Source organism: Cotesia glomerata, linkage group LG5 (assembly GCF_020080835.1).
Source record: "Cotesia glomerata isolate CgM1 linkage group LG5, MPM_Cglom_v2.3, whole genome shotgun sequence".
NCBI lineage: Eukaryota > Metazoa > Arthropoda > Insecta > Hymenoptera > Braconidae > Cotesia > Cotesia glomerata.
Window position 1 is genome coordinate 1,393,031 of NC_058162.1, and position 20,652 is coordinate 1,413,682.

At 26.5% G+C, this 20,652-nt stretch overlaps 1 protein-coding gene across 2 annotated transcripts in view; it reads right to left on the reverse strand.

The window, feature by feature from the left end:
- Window positions 1–20,652, reverse strand: part of LOC123265431 — a 133,181-nt gene that overhangs the window by 86,148 nt on the left and 26,381 nt on the right. For both annotated transcript variants that reach the window (XM_044729194.1, XM_044729193.1), the window contains exon 2: window positions 8,957–9,034. The gene's annotated coding sequence lies outside the window, so the exon portion shown is untranslated. The remainder of the gene's footprint in view (window positions 1–8,956; window positions 9,035–20,652) is intronic.

Below are 20,652 nucleotides of genomic sequence, written 5' to 3' on the forward strand. Positions count from 1 at the left end.
ACCTACACTGATAAAAGGAGTTAGTACGGAGTACTAAACTGATTTAGTAACAAAATTTTTATTCATTTATTTGGGAGAAACAAATATTTTGTACCCATCAATATTATTTGTTACAGTTTACACTGATAGAAGGATTTGTTTATAATTAAAAATATTTGTTAATATTTAACAAATCATTTATTAGAGAGCACTTTTTAGTCCTTAATAAATATTTCTTAGTATTTAAAAAGATTTATTAATATTTAATAAATGAATAGGAGATTTATTAAATACAAACAAATCATTTTAAATACTAAGAAATATTTGTTTAATACTAAAAAGTGCTCTCTAATAAATGATTTGTTAAATATTAACAAATATTTTTAACTATAAACAAATCTTGCTATCAGTGTAAGAAATGATTTCTTTACATGAACAAAGCCTTATTACATGGAAATAAATAATTAGTTCCACCAAATAATATTTAGTAACACGTACTAAATATTTCTTTGGTAAGTATTGTCGGTAGATGGCTATATTTTAATTCCAATATTTATGTGATACATAACCTATTCACTGACTTAGATTATTTTATTCAGTTCGATTTTGGGAGTTTTATCAAACCTTTACAAACACACATACTCCTAATAAATGGCTTCTATTTATGTCTTTTCTCAGTGGAGTTTAGTTAACATTTGTTCAATTTGTCTATTAATGATATGTTAAAAACTTGTTTAATTTTTAATTTTATAAATGTCTTAAGGAAGTCCTTTCGCTCCAGTTGAGTCATAACAACTGTAGTAGTAAATTTTCAATAAATTAAAATACAAAACCCATAAAAATTCCTAAAATTAAAAAATAAATAGTATATGAGGCATTAATCGTTGAAATTTTGAAAATTAAAAAAAAAAATAGTTAAATACAAAAATTAATTTGACTGTTGTAAATCAGCTGGTAGTAACCTGTCCGTGATTTGGCAACGCTTTATTTCGGTTGTTTACATTTTTATTTGTACAATATAACCTTAACCGTGTTTAACTTTTTGCAGTCAGTGTAAATAAATAAATTAATTAAAAATGTTTAGTCACAAAACCATAACATTCTAATGTCTCATGGCAGGAATGCTAGTATTTTTTAATTATTGTTTTATTTTTCAATTATGAATTATGAAAATTTGTCAACAATAAATTAACTAATAAGTATGCATGAAAAACATAAGCGCGTTAAAGTTTAGTTTGAATTTATTGAATGGTCTGAAGCTCGCGCGCTACGCAACGTTGCCAAATCTTTTGACTCCATTTTATTGTAGGTAACTTGAGAATTTTTTGTGATTTTTAAATATTAATTTCTCAATAAATATCTCGGTAACTGATATATTTTATTGCAAAAAAAGAAACCTGAATATTTCGAAAATCTGATTTTTAGTTTTTTTTTACTTCATCTAATCCATGACTGATAGTATAATTCGAGAAATACTGCAAACGTCTGATGTTCTCGTAAGACTCTGAACAAATACTAACATTTAAAAATTTTATTTTTTCAAAAATTTGTCCGGTAAAGTATAATTTAAACCTCACTATAAGATAAATAAGGACCTTAACTATTAGAAAAAAATTAAATTTACTCATAATCTAATATTTTTTATTTTACATTGGCGGCGAAAGGACCTCCTTAAACAAAAAAATATAATTTAATGAGATTCTTTTCTTTATAATACCTTATATTTTTACTTAAAATTATTTATTTTAATTATTTTAAGTTGAAAAGTTAGGTTACATGCTAAAATTAGTTAAATTAATTTCTTCGATACCAATAAACGATTTATTGAGTGCCAATAAATCATTTGTTAAATATTACTAAATATTTATTTGGTGGAACTAAATGGGCTTTAATAAATGATTCAGTACCTATTACTAAATATTTGGTAATGAAAAGTTTGTTACTAAATCTTATTAAATAGAACAAAATCCTTCTATCAATGTAAGAAGCCTGTCCTTTGCTCTAACTTCTCCTCCCGCTTTATCTCCTTTTAAAACAAAAAGAAAAATAATATATTCAAGTAAAATAAGCGTTTGCACAGTACTCGTCCCAAGCGGAAGGAAATAGAAAGGTGCCCAGCAACGCTCAGCTAACGATACCATTATTTTTCAACAATGAGATTTCCGGGCAAAGCACAAATGCCGTAAAAACAGTTATCGTTTTTTTTTTTTTAAACTGTTAGTCCTTTTTATAAAAAATAAAGATAAAAAGAGAGCTTCTTTAAGTTCTTTACTTTTATTTTTTATTATCCTATATTCTCTCTACACTACCCGCGCTCTACTCACATTAGCATTTTCCATGACCCTACGCTATTTACACATTGCCTTTGAGTTTTTTTGTTGATCATGAAAAAATAAAAAGTGTGTCATACAATATTATTTTTCACAGTAAATTTCTTCAATAAAAAAATTTTTACCATAAAAATAAAATAAAGACGCTTTATTTTATATAATATTCTGTAATATAATGCTACAATTTGCATCGGATTTAAATATCATTCAATTTTTGCAATTTTTATAGCACTTTCCTATCCACCTGACTTGTATCAATAAGCGCTACACTAGCGGACGGCACTTATGATAAAGACTAGCTTTATTTTATTTTATTATATCAATACTTTATTTCACTGGATTCAATTTCGTAAATCGGTTAAATATTAATATATTTATATTCAGGATAAAAAAAAATCCTTATCTCGTAACTCGTTTGTCGGAAAATCTTTTTTCTGATCTACGATTATGGCTGAGCAGTTTTTATCACAAGTACACGGTTATCTAAAGCTAAAAATTTTTTACCTCGTAAAGAAGAACAGATTAAGATAAAAAATAAACACTGAAAAAGTAAATCTGTAAGGAGGATAAAAAAGGTCGTATTTTTACAATTATTTTATTTAGATAATTAAAAGAGTAGAAAATTATGACTTTTGATTTAAATTTAGAATAATTACCAATGACTTTCGTTAAATTGTACTGTACTTTCTTAACTATTGACATTTTTAAAGATATAAGCTCATCCTGAAGTTACACTCATCAAGAGCTTTCATTTGAGTACCCACATGCATTTTTGATATATTTTTCATATATATATATATATATATATATATATATATATATATATATATATATATATATATATATATATATATATATATATATATCATATATATATATATCATATATATAAATATGTGAAATATATAAAAAATTGATGTGGGTACTCAAACGAAAGCTTTTGATGAGTGTAACATCGGGATGAGCTTATATCTTTAAAAATGTCAATAGTTCACCAGATACAAAGTCATTTTTTAATTATGTTAAATTGCACTGTACTCTCTTAACTATTGAAATTTTTAAGGATATAAGCTCATCCTGAGGTTGCACTCATTAAGAGCTTTCATTTGAGTACCCACATGCATTTTGATATATTTTTCATATATACATATATGTAATATATATATATATATATGAAAAATTGATGTGGGTACTCAAATGAAAGCTATCGAAGAGTATAATGTCAGAGTAAGCTTATATCTTTAAAAATATCAATAATTAAAAAATGATATTATATTTTGTCACCTAATGATGTTATTGAAGATATAAGCTCATCCTGATGTTACACTCATTAAGAGCTTTTATTTGAGTACCCACATGTATTTTTATATATTTTTCATATATACATATATATATATATAATATATAAATATATGAAAAATTAATGTGGGTACTCAAATGAAAGGTCTCAATGAGTGTAATGTCGGGGTAAGCTTATATATTTGAAAATCTCAATAGTTCACCAGATACAAGGTCATTTTTTAATTATGTAATTATTCTATTAATAATATGGATAAGCTATCGAAGTTTTTAACAGATTCCAATTTCGCGCGAGATAAAATTTGATTATTCATCAATTTTTAAATAATTGCGTGATAATAGTGATAAAGTATATTTATAATTATCGCAAATATAATTAATTTATTACAGTGCGAATGTGACCTGACAATAAAAATGATTTAAAATGAATCAAATATGTAAATTATTCGGATTGTAATTGATATAGAATCCATTATATAAATGCACGTACATGGAATTCGTTTGACGTAACAGAGTAACTACCTATAATGATATAATTTTCTTGTTCGATAATGTATTTATTTTAATAATTTCATTATCAGAAATCTACGGATGCAACTGGATACTGGAATTACGATGTATATCTGTTGCATTGAGTTTTATTAATTAATTAAGTGAATACTCCGACAAATTCATTAGACTATTCTGATAAATTTTATGCGACATTCTTTTTAAATTAATTAATTCAATTATCAACTCAACAATAATAGATTCGCACAATGTTAATTTTTTTTCAATTATATCAACTTGCAAAATTTACTTACAATTGAATTTTTTCTCTAAATTAAAATCCAATTTAAAAATAAAAATTAAAAAACTTTTGTATGTTTTCGACGATGGTAACAATATTGATAAAGAATATTTGAGCTTTCGGAACGTATATAGTCCTTTATAAAAATATGTAGCGTGTAGCCCGAAGCGTATTCAGGAAGATATATAACCAAACATAAGAGTTTGTCTATTTTATATGTCAAACTTTATAAAGTTTAGAATAAATTCAAAAAGTTATAAGTAATAATTGCATTAACAACTCAAAGGAATTTATTATTAAATTGAATAGATTATAGTAATTTATTTAATATGAAGGTTGTGATAAATAACTTAATGAATGAATAAGATAAAATAAAATAAAATAAAAGGTCTGGTCTTAAATCAGTCGATTAAGTATTCTCGAGTTAATTTGACTCGACAACTAATGGTTGCTTATCAACGTTCGTGTCATTCTCCACAAGCAATGGCACGTTTATGCACACATGTAGACTTACACGTTATGTTGATTTGTTTCGTGTGCGCAATTTCGTTAACCAAGCATGTCGGTCAGAGAGTTCAGGTTATTATACTGTCATGAAACGCACGACTATTAGCGTGTCTCAATTGTACGTGCCTTTAATGTATATAGTTTTACGTTTCCTCTAATATATCCTCGTGAAAATATCTTAACCAACAATTTTAAATCACTGCCAGGTATTTCAAAAATTTTATTATGATTTATGATCGATCGATTAATTACTTTTTTTAGCTTAGGATTGAATATAAATATAAATAGAAGAGGTAGACACTCGCTCTTGTATATTACGTATTTAGCATTAACAATTCAATGACTCAATCATTACATATTAATGGTTCCGGAATTCATTATTATTCTTGAACATGAATTAATTATTTATCGGTGATTAAAAGTCCGGGTTTTTTATTGTGGAATGCTCTTCAGGTGTGAAAACGAGGTCAACAATCGCGTGCAAAAAATAAAAGAGAATAGAAGAGACGGAGGAAAATCGCTGAAAGTTGAATTACCGAAGAGGTATTAGAGATGATATATATATACGCTGGAGCTATTAAAATTTTACTGGTCGGTTTTATAGAAATTTTACTGCTGTATTTGTCCTTATGATGCAATATTTTTAAATTGTGTCATAATATTATAACATGAAACATTATGCTGTGATGTTATTCTTCCTATGAAAAAATTTATGTCAAAAATAAATTAATAATGTATTAAATTGTATATTCAATAGCTGAATTTAAGTCCATTTTTGTATTTTTATGTATCGTAAATAAAATTGAAATAAATTCGAAGTTTATTGAAAAAATTCATGTTGTTTGAACATGTAATCTATATTATTAAGGAAATAAGAAAAATTAGCAATTAGTTCTAATTAGCAAATTGTATATCTCCATTTTAGAGAATCTTCCATTTTTACGATAAAACAATTAATAACAAATTTATTATATCTTCAAAAAACCATTTAATGTTTATAAGAGATACAATATTTTGGTTTGAATCATTCAAATAATTTATAATTGAACAATTGCTACATCAAAATATTAAGAAATCACCCTCTACAAAATAAGGAGTTAGACCAATTGCTAATTAGCCCGTCGATATGATAAAATTGGTTTTTTTAGTGAAATTTAGTGCAAAAAAATGAAAATTAAAATAGTTGACCCCACTTGTAAATATTTACTACCATTTTTTTAATTAAGGAAGTATGAGCACTAGGCGGGGTGGGGATAGGTATCGACTCTAGCGCGATAAGGGGAGAGCAGTAACCACGTGATTTTTCTCAATATATAGATATACATTTAACATTTGCTAATGGCGGCATATATTTTTCTTTTAATTAATACACTTTAATTAGTCGGGCAAGTGTAAATTTTTTTGAATTAAATTTATCACTAATATATTTACTTCCATTCATAAGTTTTTTAAAAATAATCACCGACAGTTTTACGAGAAAAATACAGAAATGTATCAATGTTTGGAGGTTACCCCATAATACCAATGTTAAATTGCTCAACTTCAAAGTTAATTATTTATTTAAATAATCGGGCAATCTCTTTCAAATTTTCAGAATTTGTTTAGACATATTTAAACTTTATATTAAAAAAAAAGTCAAGCCTTTTATCAAAAGTTGTGTTGGTGCTCGTACTTCCTTAAATTTTAATCAAAATTCCATTTTTTTTCTAAAAAATTTTATTTTGAATATAAAATTCTTGAAAAAAATTTTTTAAAACTTTTTTACTTCATTGTTAATCTTCTATAAATTTATAGTTGCCAACACTCAATTATTTTTAATAAAAAAAAAATCTGGAAAATTTTTTTATCTGATGAGTAATATACTTTTTTTAACTACATAAAAACGTGTATGATACGATATGAATGTGAAAACTAGTTAAACTCGAGTGTATGGATAAAAAATTATTAAGTGGGTATATATGTACATATATATCTATATAAAGAATGGTTTACATTGGAAAAATGCAATCGGATGAAAATAGAAAAAAAATACACCTGGTCATAACATAAATATTTGAATTTAAAAACTCGGTTTTAGCATTTTAAATGGAGTTATCAAAATGTCATCAGTAGTCGTAAATAATTTTTCCCTTATAGTTTTTGTGCACTTAAATAATTACCATAGATTTACGTTTTTTAAAATTAAATTTTTTCACCAAAATAATTATATTCAAGATATTTTTGATGCAAGCGGTTTAATGTAATTATTCAAAAAGCATCCGGTACTTTTTATAGCACTCATTTTTTAGTTTTATCATCACAGCGTTACTATCTCGTTAATTGCAAAAAATTCGGTGAAAGTTTTAAAAATAAAAAATAGTGGCTCGCTCTTAAAGATTCATTTGCATTTCGCAAATCGTTTTTTTTTTTTTTTTTTTTTCTTAATTTTACTCGACGAAGTTCATCAAATTAAACCAATCAATTAATTGGCTTAACTTGATCAAAATTCAAGGCGTCAAGTGGCAATAAACTGTAGGGCGTATTGACAAAATGCCGCCACACCAAGTTTCATCGCGTGGGTTATTAATTAGCCTTGGTAATACGCCAGTTACTAACCGGTTTATGACGTGGCCATTATTGTAATCAATTCGGTGTATATATTTGCAAATTTTGGTGATAAAAATAATGCATCAGCTTATTAAAATTGTTTTAATTCAAAACATTGTTTTTATTAGACTAAAGAAGCCAATTGTTTTCTTGAATCAAAAGAGAATATTTAAAAATTTTTTTTTGGTAAATAAATATCAATTTTTATCTATGTGACTGCTGTGACTTGAGAACTATAAATGAATAAAATTTTACTTTATTAAATAATGATTTTTTTTGCAATTTTATTCTAATGGAAGGAGTAAAATGTTCTCGAAAAACCAATTATCTTAAAATTTATAAGTAAAAAATTGTATCAATTAATGTATCAGAATTAATTTCTTTTTTTTAATTAAAATAAAATTGCAAGTGTCAATAACTAGGCCAGTGTCAACAACTGGGTCTTTTACCTTATATATAAAAAAAAAAGAAATTTGATTATCACAATTTTACAAATTTATAAATTTTTTAGAAAATTATGATATTCAACTTTTTTTTTTAAATTGTTCGTTTTTTTATGTACTTGAAAAAAAAAAATATATCAAAAAAAGATAAAATAGAAATTTTATCCAAAAACATGAGTCAAAATTTTTTCCAATTTTTGAAAGCAAAAAAACTATCAAAATCTTTATTTTTTTTTTTCACGATATTTTTTATCATAAATCCGGCGTAAAAAAAAATTTTTAAATGTTAATTTTTCACCTAATTATGCCCAAAATGAGGTTGTAAATAATTACCGAAATGTTTTTATTGCTCAAATATTTAAATAAATAATATTTTACTATTTATTCAATTTAAATATTTTTTTTTTTAATTTTCTGAATAAAAAAAAATTCTTGATCAGAATAATTATTGTAGAATAAAAATTGCTAGAGCGTTAATAAACTAATTATAAAACTGTATATTTTACACCTTAATGTAACATTAACATTTAAAACGTCTATTGATTAAATCGACTCTTACTTTTGTTGCTAGGAAGAAAAATTACACGGTTTAGTGGATTAATAGTAGGTGATACAACCTTAAATTAACGTAAATAATCACGTGACCAGCTGCGCGAGGGATATAGCCGTAGGTAGCAAAGTAAAGCATCGGATAAAATAGTTAGCAAGGTGCTTGATATACACTTTTAGTGTGTTGTCTTATTATAGTGCTATGCACTGTATATAATAAGTAAAGAGTGTTGCTCGAGGTCTGTATAAAGATCTGTTGCTTATGTTACATACACGGTTCAGAGTATAGTTCAGCTTATGCTTACCACATGTTACTAGTCCCATTCGTTTATGTGTATAAACACAATTAACAATATGTTTATTCCATTTTCGATTCAATGAGACGGATGTATACATAAAAATTTATGATCAAGCGAATTTCGATGTGTACTATATCATACACACGTAATTGTACGGTGAAATAACAGACTTACCGTTATGTATAAAGCAGACTATGTGTTCACCGGATGTCGTAGAAAACTGTCGAACTTCGGATACCTGCCCACTATTTCCTGAAAAACATAACAGATATGTTTTTTTAGTTAGTCTCTTTTCAAAAATATATTGTGAGTATTTTAAATTCATATATGTATTATGTAATTTTACCCTGGCAACTAAAAAAGTCAACCATGCATTCAAAAAAATAAACTCGATCTTTGAGCCCAAAAATTATTTTTTATACTTTGTAGTCACTATATGACTACCGTGACTTGTGAAATATAAATAAATAAAATTTTTCTTTTTTAAATTGTGACTTTTGTTAAATTGCACTGTACTGTCTTAACTATTGACGTTTTTAAAGATATAAGCTCATCCCGATGTTACACTGATGGAGAACTTTCATTTGAGTACCCACATGTATTTTTGATATATTTTTCATATATACATATATATAATATATATATGTATATATGAAAAATTGATGTGGGTACTCAAATGAAAAGTCTTGATGAGTATAACATCGGGATGAGCTTATATCTTTAAAAATTTCAATAGTTCACGAGATACAAGGTCATTTCGTAATTATTTATCTAGAGATAAAGCATTTTTGAATGCAGCCTAAATACTTATCATCATAAATTAACTATTAGTGAGAATGATATGAAACGATGAAAAGGCACAAATTCAATTCAAAACTTGAATTACGCCAAATTTTGAATAGTTTATTTTATCAAATTATTAATAATATTACATTTTTGAAATTACTTATTCTATAAAAATTGTAAACAAAAATATTAAAAATTTATTTACGCGAAAATTTATTTATAATTTTTAAATTCTTCCTCCAAAATTGCTGTAAAATTATGTCCGACAAGTAAAATAAAAAAAATAATATTTTACCCTTATAAAATAATATTTATAGCCTAAATCTAAATTTTTTTTTATCTAAAGCCTATCTTTTATAATTACCGATTGAAACAACCTCAGACACCTCTGCCTTGTTCACCCGATTCGATTATTACTCGACTATATATTAAAGCTGTTACCTCAGTAGATTTTTTTTCTCCACTGAAATTGAGCTATATACCCAAGTCTATAGCCTATAGTCATAAAAGTTTTAAAGATATATATATATATTTCTATTAGTTGATATGTTTACACGAACATAAAATTATGTTAGTTCGAGCATAGATAGGTGTAAGGGTATGGGCAAAGAAATATATTATATATTATGTATGTGATGCACCGAGAAATGAAACATAAATGTTCATAGAAGAATATAAACCGTTTATAAAGCAAATAAATCTCAAAGTTATCATGGTAATGCAATTATAATAAAGCATTCTGTAGTTTTCCTTGACTTTTGCGGGAAACGAGAAGAGAGAAGGGAGATAAATGCACCAAAGCAGTTAAGAATAAGGTCAAAAGTTTTACTGGTACAGAAGGGTATATGCCGGACGCAGATGCTACATCAACGATAGTCTTGCGGCGAAGTATTACAAGGTACGCTTTACAGTTTGATACATGGCCGATAGTCCTTTGGTATTGACTAGAGCTCACGGTATCGTCGAGTAATGTCGACTTTTCACTACACAAACTTTTTACTTTTTCACCTTACCTTATCACTATCCTTTTTTATCATTAGATACAACATCATCATTCTCATAGATATTGCTACATATGTATTGTATAAATCAACTGAGAAATATTGCATGTCTCTATTCCAATGATTTGGAATTTTGATAAAAACAGGCAAACTTTGTACGACAAACCAATTTGTTATTTAAATTAATCGAAAAGTTCTTAATAAATTGAGAGTTTGGAATTAATTTGAATAATGAATTTTTTTTAAAATAGTTCGAGAACAATTAAATCATGCAAAACTTTGTCTGATGAAGAAAAATATAATTTTTGTCAAAAAATTTTTATATGTGACCATATTAAGCTATAATTGAGTATAAAAAATATTTTTTAACTTTTGATTTTTTTTTTACAAACATATACGTCAAGTAATATGTCAAAAATATTATTTTTACTTTTTAATTATATACCAAAAAATTAACTCTCTAGTAGGGAGATAATTTAGCGACCATACGCCACCTGTTGGATTTTTTTAGAACTAACTTTTCTCGAAAAAGTATATTTGAGCATATATGATCATATATGGACATATTAAGCTATATCGGAAGAAAACATTCAAGAGAAAAATTTGAAGAAATAAATTGTATTATTTTAAAAATAATTAATAAAAATTGTAATAATAAAATTTTTACCTCTCATTCCTGTCTAAACTTTAAATTTTTTGTTAAATCAATAAAAAGAAAAAAAAAAAATTTTAAAGACTTTAGAGTTAAATGATTGAACAATGAATATCAAGTAAAAAGTAATTTAATGTCTTATTTAATTATTAATGAGTAAAACTTCCTTATGATTGCGTGACTAAAATACATATAATGAAGCGCTTTTAAAAGTTGGGGTATTAAGCTTTCAAATAAATTTCCAAACAATCGGAAACTTTAGTGATGTGTACATAACTAAAAGAATAAAACAAAGTTGTGACCGACGTAAGAATAAAAATAAAAATCAGTGTGGTTAAAAATGAAAGCAAGGTAAATTTATTGTTTTTTCGGCGATCGTTGTTTGATTTTCCATATCTCACCGCATATCTATTAGTATTCTTAGCGTGAGTCAGCATAAACAGAGGATAAGTAAAAGAATTTAGTGAAATTCCGAGGTGCAATAGAAGCGGATGAAAAAGGAAGAAAAAAATGAAAGGAAGACCCACGAAGAAGGAGACTGGAGTCGGAAAATTATTGTCGGTTGAAAGGCAAAAGGAAATGAGAGATATAAAGAGAAAATAAAATAAATATAAAGAGAAGCAAAAGACAAAGAGGAAGCACCAGAGAGTAAAGTTAGTGCCGCGGCGTGACTTTAGTCTCACATACCTGTACGAAAAGAAGCAACTTCTTAGACGATGAGTGAGAGAGAGTTAAAAAGAAGAAAGCCAAGCCGTGAGGATTGGCGAGAGAGCCACAAAATAAAACTAAAAAATTTTAAATAAAAAAGATAACTAGAAGAAAAAGATGAGTACGTTTTTAAGAGTAAGAAAGATAGTACCAACAAGAGAGCAAGAGGACAAGATTCGACCCCGCGGTGCCTTTCATAGAGCCACAAGATTATCAAGACGGATGAATCAGAGTCTCTGGAGAAAAAGTGCGAATAACAAGATCTACAGAATGAGAAAAAATATAAAATAAAACAAGAGGATTGTGAATAAATATAAAAGAAAAGAAAAAAATAATGATAAATAAAAATAAAATATAACTTGTTTTCGTAACACAAAATAAAGGTTATTATTCCGTGTAATTAGTGCCTGTTATGGAGTTGAATCCATCGCATAAGAGAAAAGAAAATATTAAAGAGACTCCTCGTTTATTCCCACTTCTTTTTAGCATCAACGAGGCCTGCCACTGACAGGTGAATATCCACGAGGTAATGCTTTTGTTCAAACCAAAATAAAACATACTTAAGTTTTAGAGTCTCTCAAACTATTAAATCGTTGCTAAACCTCCAAAGTCTGCCGTCTTGTATTTTTTATTACCTAATCAACATATAATACGAATTTTAAAAAATAAAATTGTTCTTTTAGGAAGAAGAATATAGATAGATACGCGGTTAGTTAACAACAAATAAAAAAGGCTGTAAATGTCTACGATAAAAAAAGTCATTACCTAAATATAACATTTTAAATATTTTTTAACAAACAATATGCCGCGTCGTAATTCATTTTTAAGGTTATAAACTCTTTTACGGGTGAATTTATGTCACTGTTAAAAAGATAATGTAATCATTGTCGAGGAAACATTTTTTACCCAGAATTGTAAATGTTTCATTAAGGATAACTTTTATAATTAAACTACATTTTTACGCTATTTTCAACTATGCTAGTTGTTTGAACAAACTAAAAAAAAACTTCGGCTGTCGGATAAAGTTTAAGGGCTTAAAGCTTCAGATTAGTGTAAGGATTATTAGTTTTAAACTTATGAGCTTAGAATTATCGTTGTGAAACACTAATTTTTGAGATTTTTGCATTAATATCATTTTTTTTCCAAATAAAAATATTAATTAATTAGTACAATTATTTAGAATTAAATAAATTAATTAATAAGACTATAAAACTCTTGAAAATGATTTTTGCTAACATTTAATGGCTTCAATTTTTATTATTTGATACGATCTTGTAAACTACATATTTATGTTTCATCAAAAATTGATTCCTAGAATATGATACCAAGAAAAATTGTTTACAAATCAAAACAATGGCGTCTAATGCCTGTTAATAGTCAAGTAGATAGCATCTTTGTATCTTAAGAACATCAATATTTTCTATTCAGACCTATTCATCATCTTCTACCATCTTTTCTTGCCGACTCAATAATGTTTCTGTAAGAGCGGACTTTTTAAAATATATTATTGTTATTATTATTATTACGAAAGATACACCTTAAAAGTGGCCGCAATTCGCGCAACATATGGCTATTGTTAAATTTTTATCCATTGGGACATCAAATGGCTGAATGGACGGAGTAACTTTGACGAAAATAACCATTTTATTTAACTGAAACAGTTTCGAAATCTCATCCGCATACGGTAAGTAATTTTTATCGGGTTCAATATAAAATTTAAGGGTTATTGTATCGACCATTTTGTTTTTTCATAAAAAAATCAATCAACGACAATTAAAGATTTTTTTTCTTTATGGACAATTAAATTTGACCCAGTAAAAAGTAACGTTTTGTGTCTTCAAATTTTAGCGAATTTTTTTTTTACAGCGTAAAAAATTATGCCTATAAAAGTTTTCCAAGACAGCACAATCGATCGAAACTACTAGCTTGACAGGTGGAAAGCTTTATTATTAATGCACCCAGTTTTCGCAACTTGTCTCATGTGGAAAGTTCAATATAGCTTGATCGACATATCCATCATTTCTTTTATGTTCCTGTCTTTGCGAGAAATATTACATTTGAAGGAATAGAATAAAACTCTTTGTAACTATAAAACATTTATGAAAATCCATGTCGATCATATCGAATTGTATTACACACACATAAACTAGTTTTTTTCTAGAAAAATGATATAATTATTCTTTTCGTCAAATCAGAGCCCTTGGATACAAAAATACGCTTGTTAAGTTATTCAGAACTAGAACCAATCAATCAGATAATAGGTATTTAGGCCACTTGTGCGCAAAGTGACTTTTTACCATACAAATTAGATAATGAGCCGATAGGTTGCGCTGGAAAGAGAAATTTGTTCATTCTAATGAAATTTTTTATGCAATATGTAATTAAAAAAAAAAAAATCAACAATAAAAATCTTAAAGACGTTCCTAGATAAGAAAAAGACACCAATAGGTTATGACTATGTTATTTTATGTTATTTTTGATAAAAAATACTTGTTATATCTTCAATTACTGATTCTCATAGTTCAGCAGCTCAATTTCAAAACACAGTAACTAACATTTCAAAATTTTTTCCAATTTTTCTTAATAAAAAAAATTTTTCCCGCCAAATTGATTAAAAATTTGATTTATGAATAGAAAATACTTAAATATAAATATTTTTAAGAAAAAATACTTGAAATTAAGATCTAAAAGTTTTGAAAAATGCAGCAATACTAAAAAAAAAAATCAGGCATAAAAATTTTGCAGTTTGTATGTAAAATATACAAATTTTGAATCTAATATTTCCAAATTTAATGCCGCAAGGATTATTCAAAAAAATTCCTGCGTATAGAGAATACTTATGAGTATAAGTACGTAAAATTTTAAGAAAAAGGAAGGTTTTTTCTCGGAACTTCCTTAAAAATCAAAATATAGTCATTTCTAAGAAGCTAATTTCAAATGAAGGGTTTATGGAGAATCGATAACTGATTGCTATAAATTTATTATAATTTCCATAAATGTCGTGCAAGTATGAGACTGGAAGTAAGAAAATTACGCAATCGAGAAAAATGTATGAAATATACCCGAGAATTGATTTTTTCATGACATAATGACGATGACAATATGGAATGGCAGAAAAACAACTATGTTCGTACGTGATGTCACAGTGCATAAGCTGCCTTCATATTCAATACTCTTTATTCTTTATTTTATGCATGTACTTTGAAAAGTTGCTGGCGTTGAGGTCGATAGACCTATCATGTCAAAAATCCAAGAAACACTTGTCAAGTATATAAAAGTTACCGCGATTCAGAGTAAAAGTGTCAATCATTTTTGTTTTTAAACAATTGTTTTTGAAAATTCTACGGAAAAAAGTTTATTAGATAAATTATGCATTAAAATAAGTGCAGTATTAATTTTAAGTTTAAAATTTATCAAAGAAACTTTTGAAACACAAGTATGTAAATTTGAAAAATAAATCTAAAGTAATAATGTGATGATAAAAATTAACGAAAGATGTTGAATGGTTATGAAATAATAAACTAATTTCTCGATTGCTCGCAGGGTTATAGTGTCTGGTAAAATAATTATAAAAGTTTAATTTCTCCTTGATGATTATAGCAGTCGTCACCCGGGTCGAAGGATGAGACCAAAAGTCGTTCAAACTTTGTCCCACGCCGGGTTCATTTCCTGTCCACGGAGAATAATACCGCGGCTGGATGCTTCTCAATTCAAATAACACTATCAAACCCTCTACTCTAGCCTTTGGCCTCTAGAACTCATGCTCGGTCTAGTTGCTTTTCCCGCAATCATTAATAAAATTTTTTACAACTTCTGTTTTACTTATAGAGATTAACACTCGACCGTGAAATTATTAGATCACACGTTTTTGCTTTAAGAGCCAAAAAATTTATAAATAATTTTTTTTTGAGCAGCACTTATGACATTCATTAACAAATTTGGATTTATTTAAATACGGAAAAGTAAATAATTTATTACTTGCATTTTGAGGCATGAAATTGAGTGAAAAATCATCTTAAAACTTTTACTATTTCCAGATTTAGGAGTTTTACAAATTTTTTTAAACTTAAAACGTGAACATCTGTTAAACGAATGTTTGTGAAATACTAAACTTGAACGAAACTTTTCTAATTTGTTAAATTTATCAACAGGAAGTTAGAAATTCTTGTTTTTAATAAAGACTTACAAAAATAAAACACCTTAAGCGTAATTTTCATTGCTTTATTTACTAAACGGGAAATTTTATTTACTGCGGAACAAATGCAGGAAATTTGAAATTTTTTGAGGGTCAATATTAACTGAAAGAAAAGGAAATTAAATTCAAAGTGTGGAAACTTCATTTTTAATAAAATCTTCATTATGTACAGAAAAAAATATTATAGAATTTCCGTGGTTTAAATATTATATTTATTAATTCGAGAGAGTGGATGTAAATTAAAAATCTTAAATCTTAAAAAATTCATATATTAATTATTAGCACATATCTAATTTTCTCACTTTTAAATATCTAATTTTTAATAAATAACAAAAGACTTTATTATGTACATTAAGAGATAAAATAAAAATGTTCCAACTCTTCAATATTTTATTACTCTGTGAAATAATAAAGCCATTTGTTGGAGCCACCGTGCTTTAATGCTTCTATAAAACTTTAATTAACATCACATTCTCTTAAATATGGCATGAAAATTTCATATACCAGTACATGTTAATAATCTCTATCTCCTACTATTTTATTCGGTCTCTCATTTCGTATTCGACCGTCATATATTTTGATACTAACACTCCTATATTTTTAATGGTATAATTCACCAGAGAAATAGTCAATTTGAAAACATTTTTTTGTCCCAAATTTTCATAATTATTATCATTCAATTAAAAGAATATTAATGACATTAAAGTTAGCTGTCACTTTAAAATTTTTCAATTTTATTTAACAAAAAAAATTTGTTCAAAAAAATTGCATTTTTATTTTTTTTTCCAATTTCTACATGTCAATTTTTTTAATAGATTTTTTTTTTTCATTATTTGTTACAAAAGTTATTAAAATGATCAAATATTCTCTAAATTAATTGACATGAATATTAATTATTAATAATATATATGACATAATAATAATATTAATTATTAATTATTAATTAACATAATATTAATTATTAATAATTATATGACATTATTCTGTCAGTTTTTCTGGGTATTTGCCGACTCAGTAAAGTATTTATAAATTATTCTGGCAGACCAGAATATTTCCCAAGGATCCAAAATTACCTTTTTAATATTTCAGCTAAGATTTTAATTTAATTTCTCTCAGGAGCGACACAGTATATTTTATAAAATATTTTATTTATTTTTAATGGTATGCTAATGCAGTATTATTATCATTCGTGTATAACTATGAATATTAAGTAAAATAAGTAATTAATATACTTTTGAGGAACAAAAATGAATTACTAACCCACAAAAAAAAATAATAAAATCCACTTTTAAGTTTCTTACTTAAAGTCTGATAAGAACATCTTATAACTTTTACATTATAATTATTGAAATATACTTATTGTACTTTTGATCTTGTAGTTCCAATCTTTTGGGTGCATTGATATGATAATAACTTAACAAGTGAATTTAATCTATGATAATATATTGGAAAATTACCATTAAATTTAAATAAAAAAAAAAAAAAAAAAAAAAAAAGCGTTGAAATTTTATCATTCTAGCGAATTATATTCCTACGAATTGAAATATTATTAAAAATAATACAAGAGCCATAATAACCGGGGCGAAATAAAAATAATGGTGGTGAAAATAAATCGAGTTTACTCCGGACGATTTAAGCAGGATATTATGCAAACTAGTGTACAGCAATAAAGTATTCTAACAAGGCAATATAATCTTGTCATCTTAAAGGAGAACATCAATTTGTCTTTCCACGCCGATATTGTTTCACCATTGATAACATATTATTACGCACAATATATTTTCTTTAAAAAAACTCACCTCTAAAAATATTCAAACTTTTAGAATTATAAACTCCATAAAAAATGGATCATACATACTTAAAACGATACTATATCTCTTTTTAAAATGTATTATTCATATGGATTTTTTTTTCCGAGCGACACAATTTTTAAGTACACATAAACAACGTAAAAACAAAAATGTAAACGAGACGATAAAAAATTTAAGCTGCTTTACGGGAGAAACCAGATCTCCTTTAATCTAGCTGTTACGTATGTTTAATCATTAAAAAAAAGTATTATTACATATATAGGAATGAAAGTACAACAATCATTTGATATTACAGTTTAGTAAAATCTCACGAGTCTCTATTCATATATATAAACCGGTGTAAACTAGAAAACCAGCCTCTCTTGAGCAAAGAAGTTGTGATTATGACGATGAACAGAGTTAATAACCCGTGTAATTATAATACCACTCATCACGGATCTCCCTTATCGATTTTATGTACTTAGCCTTTCGATGTTATTATTTTTTTACCATTATTAATTATAATCCAATTAGTTTATCACCTGTTTCCGATACGCCGATATTTTCTCAGCCTTTAATTATTTATTTTAACTATTAATCAATAATAAACTTTTTTTACTTTTTAATAATTTAATATTGTATTAAATAATAAAAAAATACATTCAAAAATTTACATTTATTCTTATAAAAATTTGAATTTTAAATTTTTCGCGGTATTATTTTTTCAAATGACAAAAGCGCAAGCGCAGGAAGTAAAAACTGATCAATACAAGATACTTATTGTAATTTTTTATAAATTATAATTAAACAACGTCGAATGAGACCGGTATTTTTAATACATCGCTGCTTAATATAATTTCGAAGGTATTAAAAAAATAAATTTTTTTAATAAGTTAAATATTTTAGCGACTAGAGTGTTTACAAGCCTTCTAATTATTTTTCAACTAAATTTTTTCGTATTAAAAAAATTTTTTTAAGTGATATGAGGCGTGCAGTTTCAAACCCTTATAAAAGTTAGATTACGCCTGGAAAATTAATGATTTTGACCATAAAAAAAATAGCGATAAATTTGGGGAAAGAAATAAATAAAATGTTTTCCCCCATTTATTTATTATCATCTTACTTTTCCATTTTCATTATATATTTTATGACCGAGACAAATGACTATTCTTTGTCCAACACTAATAGCAATTTTCTAGACTAACAGAGAAGCGCATGGCCCCAAGGTTGTGGAATGCAATGATGACACTTTCAACCCTCGACAATAAAACGGCTGCTAGGGTGTACAAACAGAAAGAATGTATAGAATAAAATGACGGCTCTGAGGAAAGATTAAAAAAATATATCTTGTCTTGAGCATTTCAGTAAGTTAATATACACGATATGCTTTTACTAGAGATCTTCTCAACAAGGTCTCTAAGTGGCTCGTCAGATAACTGCTTTTGGCAATAGGAAGTGGAATATACACACATCGGGCTCTTCAAGACTCTTCTCATGTGTATACAACTTTTTTTATCCTTATAGGTATATTGTATTTGTAATCAAGATATCTTTCGCTTACAAGTTGTATATCATCTATATTATTAAGAGAATAAGCAAAATTTTGTGGCCATTCTTACCAATAGTCAATTTATGGCGATAAGTATTTAGGCTACATTCGAAAATGCTCTATCTCTAGATACATAATTGAGAAATGACCTTGTACCTTGTAAACTATTGACATTTTTAAAGATATAAGCTCACCTTGATGTTACACTCATCAAGACCTTTCATTTGAGTACCCACATTAATTTTTCATATATTTATATATATTATATATATGTATATATGAAAAATTAATGTGGGTACTCAAATGAAAGCTGTTGATGAGTGTAACATCGGGATGAGCTTATATCTTCAAAAACGTCAATAATTAAGAAAGTACAGTGCAATTTAACAAATATCTTGTGAACTATTGACATTTTTAAAGATATAAGCTCATCTTGATGTTACACTCATCAAGACCTTTCATTTGAGTACCCACATTAATTTTTCATATATTTATATATATTATATATATGTATATATGACAAATATATGAAAATGCATGTGGGTACTCAAATGAAAGCTCTTAATGAGTGTAAAATCGGGGTGAGCTTATATCTTTAAAAACGTCAATATGTCAATAATTAAGAAAGTACAGTGCAATTTAACAAATATCTTGTGAACTATTGACATTTTTAAAGATATAAGCTCATTCTGATGTTACACTCATCAAGACCTTTCATTTGAGTACCCACATCAATTTTTCATATATTTATATATATTATATATGAAAAATATATGAAAATGCATGTGGGTACTCAAATGAAAGCTCTTGATGAGAGTAACATCGGGATGAGCTTATATCTTTAAAAACGTCAATAGTTAAAAAATTACAGTGCAATTTAACAAAATTCATTATTTAATAAAGCAACATTTTATTTATTTATAGTTCAAATAGTGACTATAAGGTTGCTAGTATATATTATACATATAACATCCAATCGAAATTTAAATTATACATGTTCTGTGACTGTTAACTGTTAAATGAGTCTATTATACACGTTTTCCTTACTGAGACGAATCTCCTAGCTTCGCAGTGATTGTTAAACCTCCTACAGATTTATATGCTAATTGGACACTAGAAAACTTAGCTAACTGATGTGCATACTTTGGAAGATGAGTAAACTTTATTCAAATTTAATAACTAAAGTTGG